The following is a 15,007-nucleotide window of genomic DNA, read 5'->3' on the forward strand; positions in this document are numbered from 1 at the left end:
TTATTCATTCTAAATTCTGACATTTTCTTTGCCGGAAACACAAATATACTTATGAATATGTGAATAATGCTTTTTATTCCATGTTCTTAATGATAGTTTGTTGAATGATGGTGCAACATACTGCTGCAACGATTTATCAGACTCATTCCCAAATACCATTGTTTTGTGTGTACAAATTGCCTATAGTATTTTTGTTTCCTAACCGCGTTTTTTAAACGCACTTCAGGGAAAATATATGAAATTATCAACAATTATCAACAACTCCTAAAACAAATATCACCAGTATGATAAGCGAAATTATAATTATTCAGACATTTAGTTATCAACATCGAAGTGGTGGGACCAACACCTTAAGACAGGCGGGTCTCGGCTTACACACTTTGAAAGAGCATTCATCGATCTCAGGTGTATTTGTCCGAACGGAAATGACGCTATATGCATGTAAACAAAAAGTATCACTAAACACTGTGGTCTTCTATCCATGCAGAGCCAACGAAGTATAGTTTGAAAGTTTTGGGGTAAACTTAGGGCATTTTGAATTTGCAATAGTCATAGTCATTACGAACACCAATCCTCTTGTGGAGACTAGCGAAATTATGGTTCAAGATATTGTTAATGTAATTCGTGTGTTTATTTGGTACTAAAAATATTCTTAACACAAATGCGTTAACAAAACGCGCTCAGAAAATACAAAAGCAAATTTAGGTCTATCTTTTAACACGGTGAACAAGTAGCTTTGGGCTGAAATGTTTCAATTTTTCTTTAAGCAGTTTGAAATTTAAACGTACATAACTATTATAGTACTTCCTTGTTTTTTTTAAACATTTTCCCTGAATAAAATAGAAGATAATTAGGAAAGCCTACTGTCATAACTGTAATTTATCGGAAACATGCGACCTGCGTTCGGCCCTGTACCAAATCCAGCCTTTTTGTTACCACCCTAATGTTGTGGGTCATTTACTTCAGCCAATAATTAAGGAATTGACTTTGAAATAGTTTTTGTTTGCATTTTATATTTGGACGTATTAAAAATGATATTATTTTTACGTAAAGAATGGCAAATTGTTATTTCTTTTCTTTGTGTATGAAGGCATCGCAAAGGAAAAATATTGAAAATGTTTAACAGAAAATACAGACAAAGTGACCTTTATACAGAGTTACACTTTTGCACCCCTCCTCTCCCAATTAGCAACTCCTGTCCATATCCGAGTGATAGCTGTCAAGTCAACTAATTAACCACATTACTTCACAGTATCGTTTCTGAACTCATTCGGATATTCATTAATTTCCTCTCTTGTCCGCTAAACCTGCTAAAACTTGTCACCTCATTTTTAATCTGCGAGAATCAGGAAGTGTCTTTAGAACAAATCGGTTGTGGTGAAATAAATAGATGTTGATATATACATGTCATGTAGAAAGAGAAGCACCCGTCATTTTGATGACGTCAGTGAACGATTTATATAATTTGATTTAGACTTGTAAACGGTTAATCAACAATTAATACCATCGCAAACTTTTATGAAATCGATGTGAGAGAAATTGTAGTACCCTTTTATGATTATACTGATTATAAACATTTCTTTCAGATTATGTGATATTCAGTTGTAATATTTTGTACATTTCAATACTTGAGGGCAAGCAGAATTGCGATAGGATGGTTTTAAACGTAAATCTACACTTATTCACTTCAATATCAAATTTGTTTAAAAAAATTATCAGTTTCGTGTACAGCATTCAGTGGTAGAATTCTTGCCCAGGCGCGGATCCAGGATTTCTTAGGAGGGGGGGGGCCCAAATTTGAAATTATGCGAGCCAAATATTGGTACGTAATAGTGACCAACAGTGACGTAATGCGGGGGGGGGGGGGGTCGATGCAGGGAGGGGCGAGTTTCCCCCTCCCTCCTCCGTGAACGCGGAAGTTTTGACGTTTCAATTATTATACCGTTCTCAAAAATAATTCTCGTCTGAATTTATTTTTTCCCCTCCCGCGCGAAGCGCGGAAAATTTTACGATTTATTAAATTATTACGATTCTTTGGAGAGTTCTCGACTCTTAATCCACGTCTGAATTCAGGTTCTCCCCCTCCCGCGCTTCGCGCGGAAGATTTTTAAGTTTCCTTTAATCATTAGAGAAAGAAGACGATTCGTTGTACCGTTTTCGACACTAATCCTCGTCTGAAATCAGTTTTCCCCCTTCCGCGCGAAGCGTGAAAGCTTTTACGATTCATTAAATCATTAGAGAAAGAAGACGATTCGTTATACCGTTCTCGAAAATAATCCTCGTCGGAATTTAGTTCCCCCTACATCCCGCGCGAAGCGCGGAAGGTAACATTAAATCATTAAAGATTCGTATTACCGATCTCGCCTCTGAATCCTCGTCTGAATTCAGATCCCCCCCCCTCCCGCGCTTTGCGCGGAAGCTTTGACGTTTCACAAAAAAAAAAATACGATTTATTAAATTATTACGATTCTTTGGAGAGCTCTCGACTCTTAATCCTCGTCTGAATTCAGGTTCCCCCCCCCCCTCTCGCGCGAAGCGCGGAAGCTTTTACGTTTCATTAAATCATTAGAGAAAGAAGACGATTCGTTGTACCGTTCTCGACTCTTAATCCTCGTCTCAATTCAGTCCTCCCGCGCGAAGCGCGGAAGCTTTTACGTTTTATTAAATAATTCGAAAGAAGACGATTCGTTGTACAGTTCTCGACTCTTAATCCTCGTCCGAATTCAGGTCCCCCCCCCCTTCCCGCGCAAAGCGCGGAAGCTTTTAAGTTTCATAAGATTATGAGAGAAAGAAGACGATTGGCTGTACAGTTCTCGACTCTTAATCCTCGTCTGAATTCAGTTCCCCCCCCCTCCCGCGCTTCGCGCGGACGCTTTTACGATTCATTAAATCATTCGAAAGAAGACGATTCGTTGTACCGTTCTCGAAAATAATCCTCGTTTGAATTTAGTTTCCCCTCCATCCCGCGCGAAGCGCGGAAGCTTTTACGTTTCATTAAATCATTAAATATTCGTATTATATTGTATCAAGCCATATTATGTTCATGAAAATGTATGTTGAAAAAAAGAAAAAAGATGCAGCAACCAATAAATCAAATCAAATGAAATCAAATCAAATTACCGTTCTCGCCTCTGAATTCAGGTCTGATACAGTTCCCCCCCCCCCCTCCCCTCCTGAGCGAAGCTTTGACGTTTCATTAAATTATTAGAGAAAGAAGACGATGCGTTGTACCGTTCTCTATACTCTTAATCCTTTTTTCAAAGGTGTTCTTTGTCTGCTCCCTTTTCTTCCTACGTCTTCTTCCAATTTGGGGGGACCAGCCCCCCCCCCCCCGGCTACGCGCCTGCGGTCAGATAAACACATTTTGATACCTTGTCCGACCCCGCAAGCTCAGGGGTTTAAGGCAATAAATTGCGGTCAGATAAGCATTCAGGGGCCCGCCTTATGGCCCCTGGTGGGGTCGAGGCGGCTGAGCCAGCCCCGGTTGATCAGGGGTTTTAGGCGTTTAATTAAGCTCAGATGAGCATTTTTGTTATACCTTATTATTTTATGACACTGGCAGGTCACTATTTGGCGTGGATTCCAGGGGGCGGAACCCCCAAAAATCAGGGGTTTTAGGCATTAAATTACCGTCAGATGAGCATCTAAGGGCCCGCCGTAGGGTCCTAGGTGGAATCCAGGGGCAGAGCCCCCGGGAGCTTAGGGGTTTTAGGCATTTAATCACGGTCAGATGAGCATATTTAGATGCCTCATTAATTTTTAACACTGGCAGTTAACTATTCTTTCTTTCTTGCTCTCATTCTATTTTATTTCTCTTTAAAATACTTTTTCAAAAAAGTGGGGGGGGGGGGGGGGGGGGGGGGGCGGGGGAGGGAGCTCGAGGCTCCCGATCCCCGCCCCACCTCGGGCCTGACATGTAGGAATCTCAAGAATCATATTTCTTGCCTGGCTGTAAATTTAGTAATTTTTCATTCTCCAACAAACACATACAAACGTATATACTAAAAAGTGAGGAAAAATCTCGGAAATTATGTCATTTCTTTCCCTTTCCTTCCTTCTCTCTTTTTTTTTTGATTGGGGGGGGGGGGGGGGGGTCAACAGCCTGGGGGGCAAGGCCCTTTCGGCCCCCCCCGATCTCCTTCTTCCCCCTTTTCTTTTTTTCTTCCTCTTCTTTCTTTCCCTTCTCTCCTCTTTTTTCCCTTTCCCTTCTTTCCCTTTCTTCTCTCTTTTTTTTTTTTTTTTTTTTTTTTTTGCGGGGGGGGGGGGCCAAGGCCCGCTCGGCCCCCCCCCCTGGATCCGCGCCTGTTCTTGCCTGCCACGCGGGGACCCGGGTTCAATTCCCGGACAATGCAATTTTGGCGAAAATCATCCGACAACGATGGAAACGCCAATAATTTCAAAGACAATAACAGCAACAACGTTATAGAATTCCATTGTATATCTCTTCACAAAATATGAAATGCTTAAAGAAAATAGGATCAGGATGAAAATGTTTCATATGACTTTTTGATAGATCAATTACGAAAGAGGCTACCGATAAGCCCTGCTAATTACCCTTTATTTCCTGACGTGTTAAGCAATTAGTAGATTTAACTAACGAGCTGATTCTATTGGTGTCAATTTAACGGCGCCCGCGTCATTCAACTATACCAAACGTAAGGCCTGTTTTTCAGTATATTACTCTCTGACGATAACTCTAAACGAATCAACATGACTCTCTAACCAATGTTTTAAAACCCCGGATTTCGGACGAACCAAAATGTAAAGAAAATACACAGCTTTTATGACATTATAAATTGATTAATCTACCAAGTAACAAACCTAGAATACTTGTGTTATTTCTAACAATGTTCAAAATTAAGGCGGTGTTTCCTTTCCATGCATTTTCCTCCTATAGTCTTACTTTTTGTTTCATGTATAGATCATCTTGCGAAATAGCCCTATTAATTATTATTGACCCCAAATTGTTTAAACTTAAAGGTAATACAAAGTTTTGCGAAATTTTGAAAATTGGGTGGATAGTGATTCTTTACAATTTTGACATATTTGGATGCCCCTGTGGTTGTATTATAAGCACTAGAAAATTTAGTCTCTAAAACACTTCTGCTTTAGAGAAAAATTGAAAAAAGAAATTTACCGGTGCTCCCGGTAAATTTTGATAAATTTGAAATAGTTCCTACGCCCGTACAATGGTAGCTGCGACCATGAAAATCTCAGAATATGTAGTTGTGATATATAACTTCTAAACGGGAATAGCTAATCGATCGATCATAGTCAAGAAATATTATTTTATAGCTTAATTAATATCTTGACCTTGAGATTGAGCTATACAACGTAAAGAGTTTATTATTTACAATTTCATCACTTTAGACTCGATTTCAACCGCGACAACGATCACTGAATATTGTAGGATCGCATATGTTTCCAATATGTTCATTTGAACCAAATTCATGACCCATACCAACACTTTATATTACCTTTAAGAAGGCGCGATGGCTCAGAGGTATATAGAGCAGTGGTCTCGTGACCGGGAGGTCCCGGGCTCGAAGCCAAGTCAATGCCCTTGTACCCTTTGGTAAGGCATTAGTCCTCAGTATATACAGAGTCCCTCAGAGAGGACTTAAATCCGTCGATCCCCTGGTTGCTTAATACTTACAAGCATCATGTATACGCTTTCTTAGCAATCAGGTCAAACAATCATCAAACATCATTTAGAAGGGGAAACACATTTTATTATGGTATAATCAATGGTTGGCCTTGCTATTAGTGAAAAGTAATGACAAATTCAGATTGGTCTTTTGCAAAAAATGAACATATAATACTGTTAGAATAGAAAGCCACAATTAGTCAATATTATATCGACATTTATTTATTTTTCTATTCGTTATTGTCTTCATCCTTCAGGGCCTCTTGATCCTCTTTTCACAACTACTCGACGATAACAACAAAGTCAACACTTTTCAGATCGAAAGTAAACTTTGACGGAAAAAAAATCAAGAAATTTGGGGACCACAAAACCGATTGCAGAATAAATAATAAATCCCAAAGGTAATGAAATACCGTCATGGTATGTAAATGACATCATGTAGTCTAATATTGGTTTTTAAAGCGAAGTTAGCATACTATTTTTGTTAAAATTCTGCCTGTACAATAAAGGCGTAGGTAACAGGACAGATTCGCCGAAAAGCAAGTTCACGCAGGGTTTAAATTGACAGTGTGCGCTTTTTCTTTTAATGAAGTGTACAAAGATATTGGAAGAAAGTGAAAAGAAGAAAGAAAGTAAGGAAGAAATAAAAATGTTGGCATACATCATTGGACATGCAGTGCAACGCCCAAATCCAGTAACTATCTATCTATCTATCTATCTATCTATCTATCTAACTATCTTTTTTCTTCTCTTTTTCTTTGTTTTAATTCAAGGAAACTTAATTAATATTTACTTAAAATTATCTAAATTCTTTCTGAACGATATTGATATAAATTTCATTTCTGATTTGAGGAATTTACATAATAATGGTGATGCGAATTCTTGAGTAGTCAAAATGAATAAGTCGATCTATTTTTCTTCCATCCTACGTCCTTCTAGTTCTTGGCGGTTTGTTTACACTTTATTTTCTGAACACACGTGTGTCGAGAAGATGGGTATTGGCAAGAAAATCCCTTAACAATGTCTTAAAGTGAGAGAAAAGGGAAGCAATTTCCACCCTGAATAAAATTTCAAGTGGTTTTTTGAGTACTTTGGTAAATACTAGATCTCCTGCTAAACTTATTGTGCTCTGTTTTAAGAAACGATTGGCGGGCCACGCATAATACCATTTTGGTTTCCAGTACCGCTCAATGGGGTCTAATTATTTACGCTTACGGTCATCTAATACATTTTGTTTAGTCTTTCAGATATCGATTAAGCAAGTTCATTATCATAGTATAATTCAACGAAAGATTTTTTATAATCATGAATGAGAAAATATTTCATAGATTTTTTAAGCAAACAAAACTGTAATTGGTTACCAAAATGGCCATTTAAAAGGGGGGAAATTAATTATAATCACTTGAAATGGATCCTTTGCATTATGCATTATTCCTTATAGATTTGTACATTATTAGAATGCTTACGAATACATAACTCTTTCATTTATTTGAAGGAAAAATCATGCATAAAGCCCATGGAAAGACTTTATTTCGAGCTAAATCGTTTTTTTTCTTTCTTGCATAATAATTGTTCAAAGATTTCATAGGGCTGTATTGAGTCGTTTAAATTCTACTTTGTCATTGGTTTTAGACACTAATTATAGCATTATTTGAACTTCGATTTCATTTATTCCAATATGAAAACAAGAATCATGAATTTCGTTTTCTTTCATGACGTACGTCGCTCTTTTTTAGAGCATAATTTTTTTCTAAACGTAACGGGTAACTAAACCTCATACCAACAAGGCTCAGATATACGTCCACTACAGTTGAAATGTACACGAATCGATGGCATTGTTACCGGGTTTTTCGCACTTCAAAACAAAGGACTACATTCTTGAAAGCAGTGAAATGGACAACAATGCTTTGTGTTTATCGATCATTGAAGCAGTGATAGTTGGTTGACGTTCTTTTCCCGGTTAGCTCAGGGGTGAGGAGTTGTCCCGCGGGAATAGAGCGGTAATATTATGCAGTCCTAATGTTCAGCCATTAATAATCATTTTGACTGATGGCAATGAAAGGCATGATGGGTAGACTGCACAATTATCAAACATTTTGTTATTATCATTGTTTGAAAGGAAGAGGGCGGAGCGTTATTAATTTGGGTTTTTTTTAAAGGGGAGGAGAACAAAAAGTTTAGAAACAGCACCACAGAATATTTTGAAGAAGAAAAAACAAATTATGCCGTAAATTTTGTAGGGCGGATCACAGTTTTTTTTGGTGTTTTATACTTCTGAATACAAAATCATATAATTTGCCTACTAGTATCATGTTGAGGAAGTTATGTACGTCTTGAAAATTGTCTAAATGGTTGAAGTAAATATCACCATAAAAGGCGATCAGAAAATTGTGCAAGTCTTTAAGTTTTCGTAATCGATGCCCACACGTGCATAGCTTGGCGCCTCTTACGTACACCTGTTGGGATCTAATTATCACGTGACGTTAATGACGTAACAATGGAGATCGCTCCTCTTGACGAGTCGTGACAGAAGTCACAAGTTATATTTCCGCTCTCCTGTGGATTATCTCACTCAATACACACTTTCTTTGTTTCCTTCTTTATATCTTTTCAATAAAGACGTCTTGGATGTCTATTGTGGGTACTCTAAGACCGCAGATAGCTTTAATGATAATGTTATGGTTTGTTGAAGGGAGATAAACGGGACAATCATGATTTGACAATATTTTTGTTAGATATGTGTTAGACTGTTAGTAGATTTTGTTGGATAAGCATTTGACAAAAGTGGCAATACAGTTGAGGAAAGTATTTTAAACGGAATAAAGAAAACAGAATAGAAGCGTTTTTTGTTTTAATTGGAGGTGCAATCGGTTATTGAGTACGGGCCTAGCTCTTGAATAACCAAGGATAAAGCACAAACGAAGAAGAAAATAAAATAAAACAAGGAACGAGACGGTCTTCAGCCATGTCTCAACATTTTTACATGGTATACGCCGATTGAGTTTACCAAACCTTAGCATTCATTCTTTCCCTGTGATTGAGAGTATCATTTTTTAAATAAAATCATCACGAAATTATATTTTTTTTATTCGTTCTCCACCCCTTTCCACCCCTCTTATCTCAATTTACACTAGAGTCGTACTTTTTAGCTACCTTTTCTTTATCTTCTTGCCTTTCTTACGGAAAAAGACTGGCTTTAATATCCCTCTTGCCTCTTGGTAAATTGAAGCTGCAGTCCGGTATTTTTATGTGCAATTTGGTGATTAAAGAAAGGAAAATGAGAAACGTCCTTTAAACGTAAATGGCGTATGACCCAATGAAATGTTATCTATGACGAGCCGTTTCACTTTTTTCACTCTCGCAGGCTGGAAAAGAAGGCTAAAATATACTAAAAAATCTGGATATGCAGAGCATCCAACGATTATCCCTGTTCACGAATGTTTTCACCCCCCGTATGAGCCTATTTAAAAAAAAAAATAGTGATTCGTGATTGCACTCCGATGTCTTGAGGTAATAGAATCAATTATTTGTTGCTAGCAATGTCGCACAATGAACCTGTTTATTAATGTAAAATATAATCCCTCTTTTTCTCCATAACCCTGGTTAGTCGATTTTATTTACCTGCTATTCAGTACTAGCGTATAAAGGGCAATACTTTTAGAGAGAATCCATTTTCATGAACACATGTCACTATGTCTGGCATGTGTCGAGCGAGCTTTTGAGTTGTCAAGATAATTTTTTTAAATATTAAAAAAAAACAAAACAGTATAGGCCTACATTACATCAGCAAGTACATCTATTCCTGGCAGGATCGATTTGGAATCGTCTGTAAATAACAGTTGCTGTCGATCCATGCATGCCTAAAATTTGAATATTTTTTTATTAAATATGTATCTAGGCCTACGGGAATATGTCTCAACACACAGGTAATAAGATACAAATCTGCTACCTGCATTGTATTCAGAGGCTAGCAAAAATGTTAGCCCACGATTAACTTTAGAAACACGTGGCAAACAACTTGCTCATTGAAGAGAACAGTTTGTCTTACCTTGAAATGTATCCTCCACATTAATAATCAACATATAATCCATAAATGATTTGTTTTCGCTAAATACCAAACAATGTTGTTTGATGAAGATCACAATATCCAGTGTCATGACCACGGAGAGCCGCGCCAATTTGTATGCGCGTACAGCATGACGTAACAATTGAAAATTAATAATGCGCATAAAAGAGACAATGGCAGACTTTTCCCTGAAAGGTGAATTTCTTATTTTCATATAAGGATTGTTAACACATGTTTAATTTTCATATTAGGAATAATTGATTCTTTTTTTGGTTCTTCTCTTCATGTTTGTGTGATCAAAGATGGGCCTCATGTGAATAATTTATGGTTATTGTCTTCCCGGCTCCCGCGCCCCCTAATTGCGAGAAAAAGATAAAGGAACAACAAAAGTCATTTGTCTTTATTCTTCTAACCGATAATTGGCTTGTCCAGACTTTTCGATTTTGATTTCCCTTTTTCATATACGTGATGCACAATGGTAACTTGATGGAAAATCATGTTGCTGATGATTAATCTGAATAAACTATCCACTTAATAACGTAGATGGGGTAGTGATGGTAAACCATACCACACGCGTTAAATACTTGTGAAGGCTTGTAAAAAAAAAATCTCAACCGCTCTCTTGAGTTTTTTCTTTGCTTTGTGCACTTTCATACCTCACTTTCCCTCTCATGTTGCATTCTCTCTTTCTCTCTTCCTTTTCATTGAAGAAGGCGTAATAAAAGTAGGCGTAATACAAGTCAAGTAGTAGTAGTAGTAATAGCGGTAGTAGTGGCAATAGAAGTAGTAGTAGAAGTAGTAGTAATAGCAGCAGTAGTAGTAGTAGTAGTAGTAGTAGTAGTAGTAGTAGTAGTGGTAATAGCGCCAGTAGTGGCAATAGAAGTAGTAGTAGAAGTAGTAGTACATGTAGTAGTAGTAGTAGTAATAGCGGTATTAGTGGAAGTAGTAGCAATACTAATAGTAGTAGTGGTAATAGGATTAGTAGCAGAAGTAGTGGTGTAGTATTAGCCGGGCACACAACCAAGATGTTTTAATTTTATGCTTTCTAACTCATTTCATATCCACTCTCATTCTCAATGTTTAAATAACTCAGGCATATTATACAAAATGAAAGAAAACTCAGTAAACCATTATATGTTTCTTTAAATTTACTCCATCATAAACTCGACATGAATGAAGTTTAAAATCAATCTTTTTATCAAACAATCCTGTATTTGCACCCGTAAATAACACCTTACAATGCAAAATTCGCAATGCAAAGCAGACAACGAAATTCATGGCACGCTAGTATTTTTACATTGTCTAAATAATATTCACGCATACTATTTCCACATCACTTATAAGTAATAAATCATATGCATAAACATTTTATTGAAAAATCTATATCATACACTCTGAAAGTTAATGGAATCACAAAATAAACAAATCTACATAATATCACTTCTGGTAATATATAAGTATAATGTAGCTGAACAAAATCAAAATCAAATATGAATGTACACATTTCATAATTAGTACATGTACATGTGTTTCAATGTATACATATCATAAACAAACTTCAATTCAACCTGTTAACTCACAGTATATGATTAATCTCCTTCTCTCTTTCTGCATATAATATGAAACTTCTTGGATGCAAGTGTCAAAAAGGCAACCCATTTTTCGATACAACCACTACAGCATTTCTAATTTTTGGCAATAAATTTGAGGAGCTAAACCTCTAAATACATGTATTTACTCTACAGATGAAAATATAGTTATTATCCTGCATTCAATTCCACATAATGCAGCTCAGAGGCAACTGACAAAGAAAAAAAAAGGTGAGAAGAGAAGAAAATAGGGGCTCTTGATTGCCAGCACCAATTTCATTTACTACATAAATCAAGATGGTCAAATTCAAGGCAAAATTACTTTAACAATATTTCAATTATATTTTTTCATTTTTAGAGTGGTAAAACCTCAACATAATAGATGAAGACAGAAGTTATAAGCTATATACAGAAAAAAAGGCTTTTTTGAGATAATCTGGTCACAAATGCATTCATAAAGAAAATTGGGAGCATTTTCAATGCCTCATTGCTTAATCCAAAACAGGTATGTTTGGAATATCAATAATTCAATTTTTCTTGCATGGACCAACTTGACCATAGTAGATAAAGATATTACATACTCATTGGACAAGAAGGACATAATGTGGTCACATTTTTATTCAGGAAATAAGAACTAAATATTTTAGGCAATGACAGTATCAACTTAAGTTACGTCATTCTAATGCCCAGAAACAGTGAAGGAAATGAGTATGATATATGATAGAAATACGGAAAGACTACTTCCAGAAAACCGTTTCCTAGTTCTAAAAAACATTAAAAAACATAAGGTTATCTAGATCATGACCAGAACACTGATATCCAATGAAAATTTGGAGGAAGGAATTACCAAACTATATATAGGATTTTTAATCTACCAATACAAATTTACAAAGAATACTCCTACACCTTTTTAAGGTAGAGGAAATAGGATATAAACTGTTGTCCAATGTTCAACTTACACTTTAATTGCACACTCATTTAAAAAGAGCTTTGCCTATTTACAAGATTAAAGCAGTTCTTTATAATTCTTTGTAGAAACTACCAAAAAGTAAAACAAACAAAATGAACAAAAACAAACAAAAGATAGTAATGCAGTTGAACTAAAGACTTACATTCCAGGGAAACTGAGTCAAAGAAATGACAATGTTTGGCAGAATGATGATGTTTTTAAATGGGTAATATCACAAAAGGAAAAACAGTGATCAGATCACCATAGGCTAATCAATTATTGAAATCAGTGCTGAGATGATAACATTAGAAAAATACCTATGTTATATTTCATATACAGAATTGGAGACACTGATTTTCTAAAATGGAAATAACCCCAAACATGATTGCTTTTATTATCAAAATACAAGTATTCTTGCAAGACATAACTTTTTTTTCTACTAGTATGTTGCCTGAACAGAAAATAACAAATGTAAAATACACATCAACATGAATTAAAGTTAGACATAATGACAGTGACATACAGATGAGGAAGACCAAATTATATGGTATGTTGTGAATGATGAAGCAAGCGTATTTAACCAAGGTCTTCCACTGCTTTTCATTAAATTACTGCAACGTATCACACAAGAAATTTCATCCACTTTCAAGACAATCCAGACCAAAAACAAATGAATGTCTAGGATATCCTCTTTCTTTTTAAATGTGTTAACCTCTCCATATCACTCTTGAAACATTAACAATAATAATATGGTAAAACATCAATGAAAGCGAAGAGGCATAATCGCTCACTAGATAATTTGGGACATCCCACGATGAAAAGAGAACACATTGGTGCATTACCGCTTTTTTGTAGAGCATATAACATATACAGTCAATCCTGCTTTAGCGACCACCTGTATAGAAAGACCACTTGTATATAGAGACCACATTTTTTGTTTCCCTTGAAAATGGTTTCTCATTGAAACCTGTACTAAAGGAACCTGTACATAAAGACCACCTGCCTATAAAGACCACTTTTCTTGTCTCCCTTGGGTGGTCTTTATAGACAGGTTTCACTGTATTACCGATTTCCTCTGATAGAACTTAAAGCCATTAAAGAGCCCTGGTTGGATCATGGGTGCATACAAGCTACATTAACAACAGCATTTCACTTATTATTTCTAGTCCCAATCAAGCACGAGGCATTGTGCCAATAATGTGCAACATGCATGAAATATCTCATTATGACGTGTTTGAAATGAAAGAATGTCTGAAATAAAAGAGATGAAAGAAATTGGGTTGCATTGTTGAAATTAAGCGTTATACAGGTACATCAATTAGAATGGCAGAGATATGACCCAGAAAATCACTATCAAATGTTCGGCAGCGTCTCTACGTACCCTGTGTTTTTAGATCTCTTTTAAGTGTTCAAAAAACCCCATCGCCAGATCTCTACTACTTGCATATTTATTTATTTTCATACATGATTGAAAGTTTGTCGTAGTCGAGTGCCATTGCATGATATTACTCACATACATGAGCTGTCTAATAAATGGTGCATGTTTTTAGAGAGATGTGATACATGCAGGTCATTGATCATGGTAATGGAATTTCATAGTCCCACAGCATGATTCCCATGTCCATTGTATATGACTATAACTCTTCTCTTCGTTCACATACATACATGTACATAAAAGTGTATAATTATGTGTAAACAAGTTTTATCAAACAGGGCCAAGACATACTTGTATTTTCAGCACTTCATATATTATAGATATAAAACAGATTTAAATTTAAATCAATCTAATATATTAACTGAAGGAACATCTACTGGTTAACAATTTATGAATAGACAGCTTGAATTCCCTGCATTGATTTGAAAGTTTATCACTACAAGAAAGATTACAGCATGAATTATTCGATCAATCATATAGAAATACATGCTTTTATGAACAGGATTAAATATCAATATATGACTACAGTTCTCCCTTTCCACAGAAAATAAACCACTTCTTATCTCCTCCAAATGCCATACCTGTTCATGGGCAGGATTGATAATAGTATGTTTTTCTTCATACTACTCAAATCGTCCAGGAAAAACCAACAAGAACACAGTGCATAATTACTCTGTAGCACTGAACTGTAGTACAATGGCTTAAAAGGAAACATGTCAACATCCCTCAGATTTCAAATTATTATTGTCCAAAACCAATCAACAGACACTGTTTAAAGTGATACTGAACTGATGATCTTACTGCCCTAGCATACTGTTTATTGCACAGCGCCACCTCATGGTCAACTTGCCAACAGTGTGTAACCCTGTACCTAATTTCTAGCTGCTTCACAGACAGAGGATTTGATGAAAGAACCGACAGTGCAGCTAGAGAAGCAGCTGGTTATTGGACCATACTGCTACAGCTGACCTGAGACGGCGGTATTGGGGATTTTGCAGTGGTGCTTCTAGTACAGTATGGCTTTAAAGATAACAAGGACAATTGTTCTGCTACTATGTACTAATTTGGACATTTTGTGCCAAATCCCACCGCCACGATTCTTTCCTATTTCATTTAGGCTGTTCTTGTACTTTAGAGTAACGCTTCAGTTGCAGCAAATATTCACAAGATACTCAACTTAATTTGTTGACCAACATTGCATTTGTGTATGATCAAAAAAATAATCACACTTTCTTACTTTCTAATTTTAAGCTTCATCAACAAATTTACGAAGTTCTAATAAAGCCACAACCAGTTTAATGGTTATTGTAATTGCAAAGAA

Source organism: Strongylocentrotus purpuratus, unplaced genomic scaffold, assembly GCF_000002235.5.
Source record: "Strongylocentrotus purpuratus isolate Spur 01 unplaced genomic scaffold, Spur_5.0 spur5_scaffold_21, whole genome shotgun sequence".
NCBI classification, from domain to species: domain Eukaryota; kingdom Metazoa; phylum Echinodermata; class Echinoidea; order Camarodonta; family Strongylocentrotidae; genus Strongylocentrotus; species Strongylocentrotus purpuratus.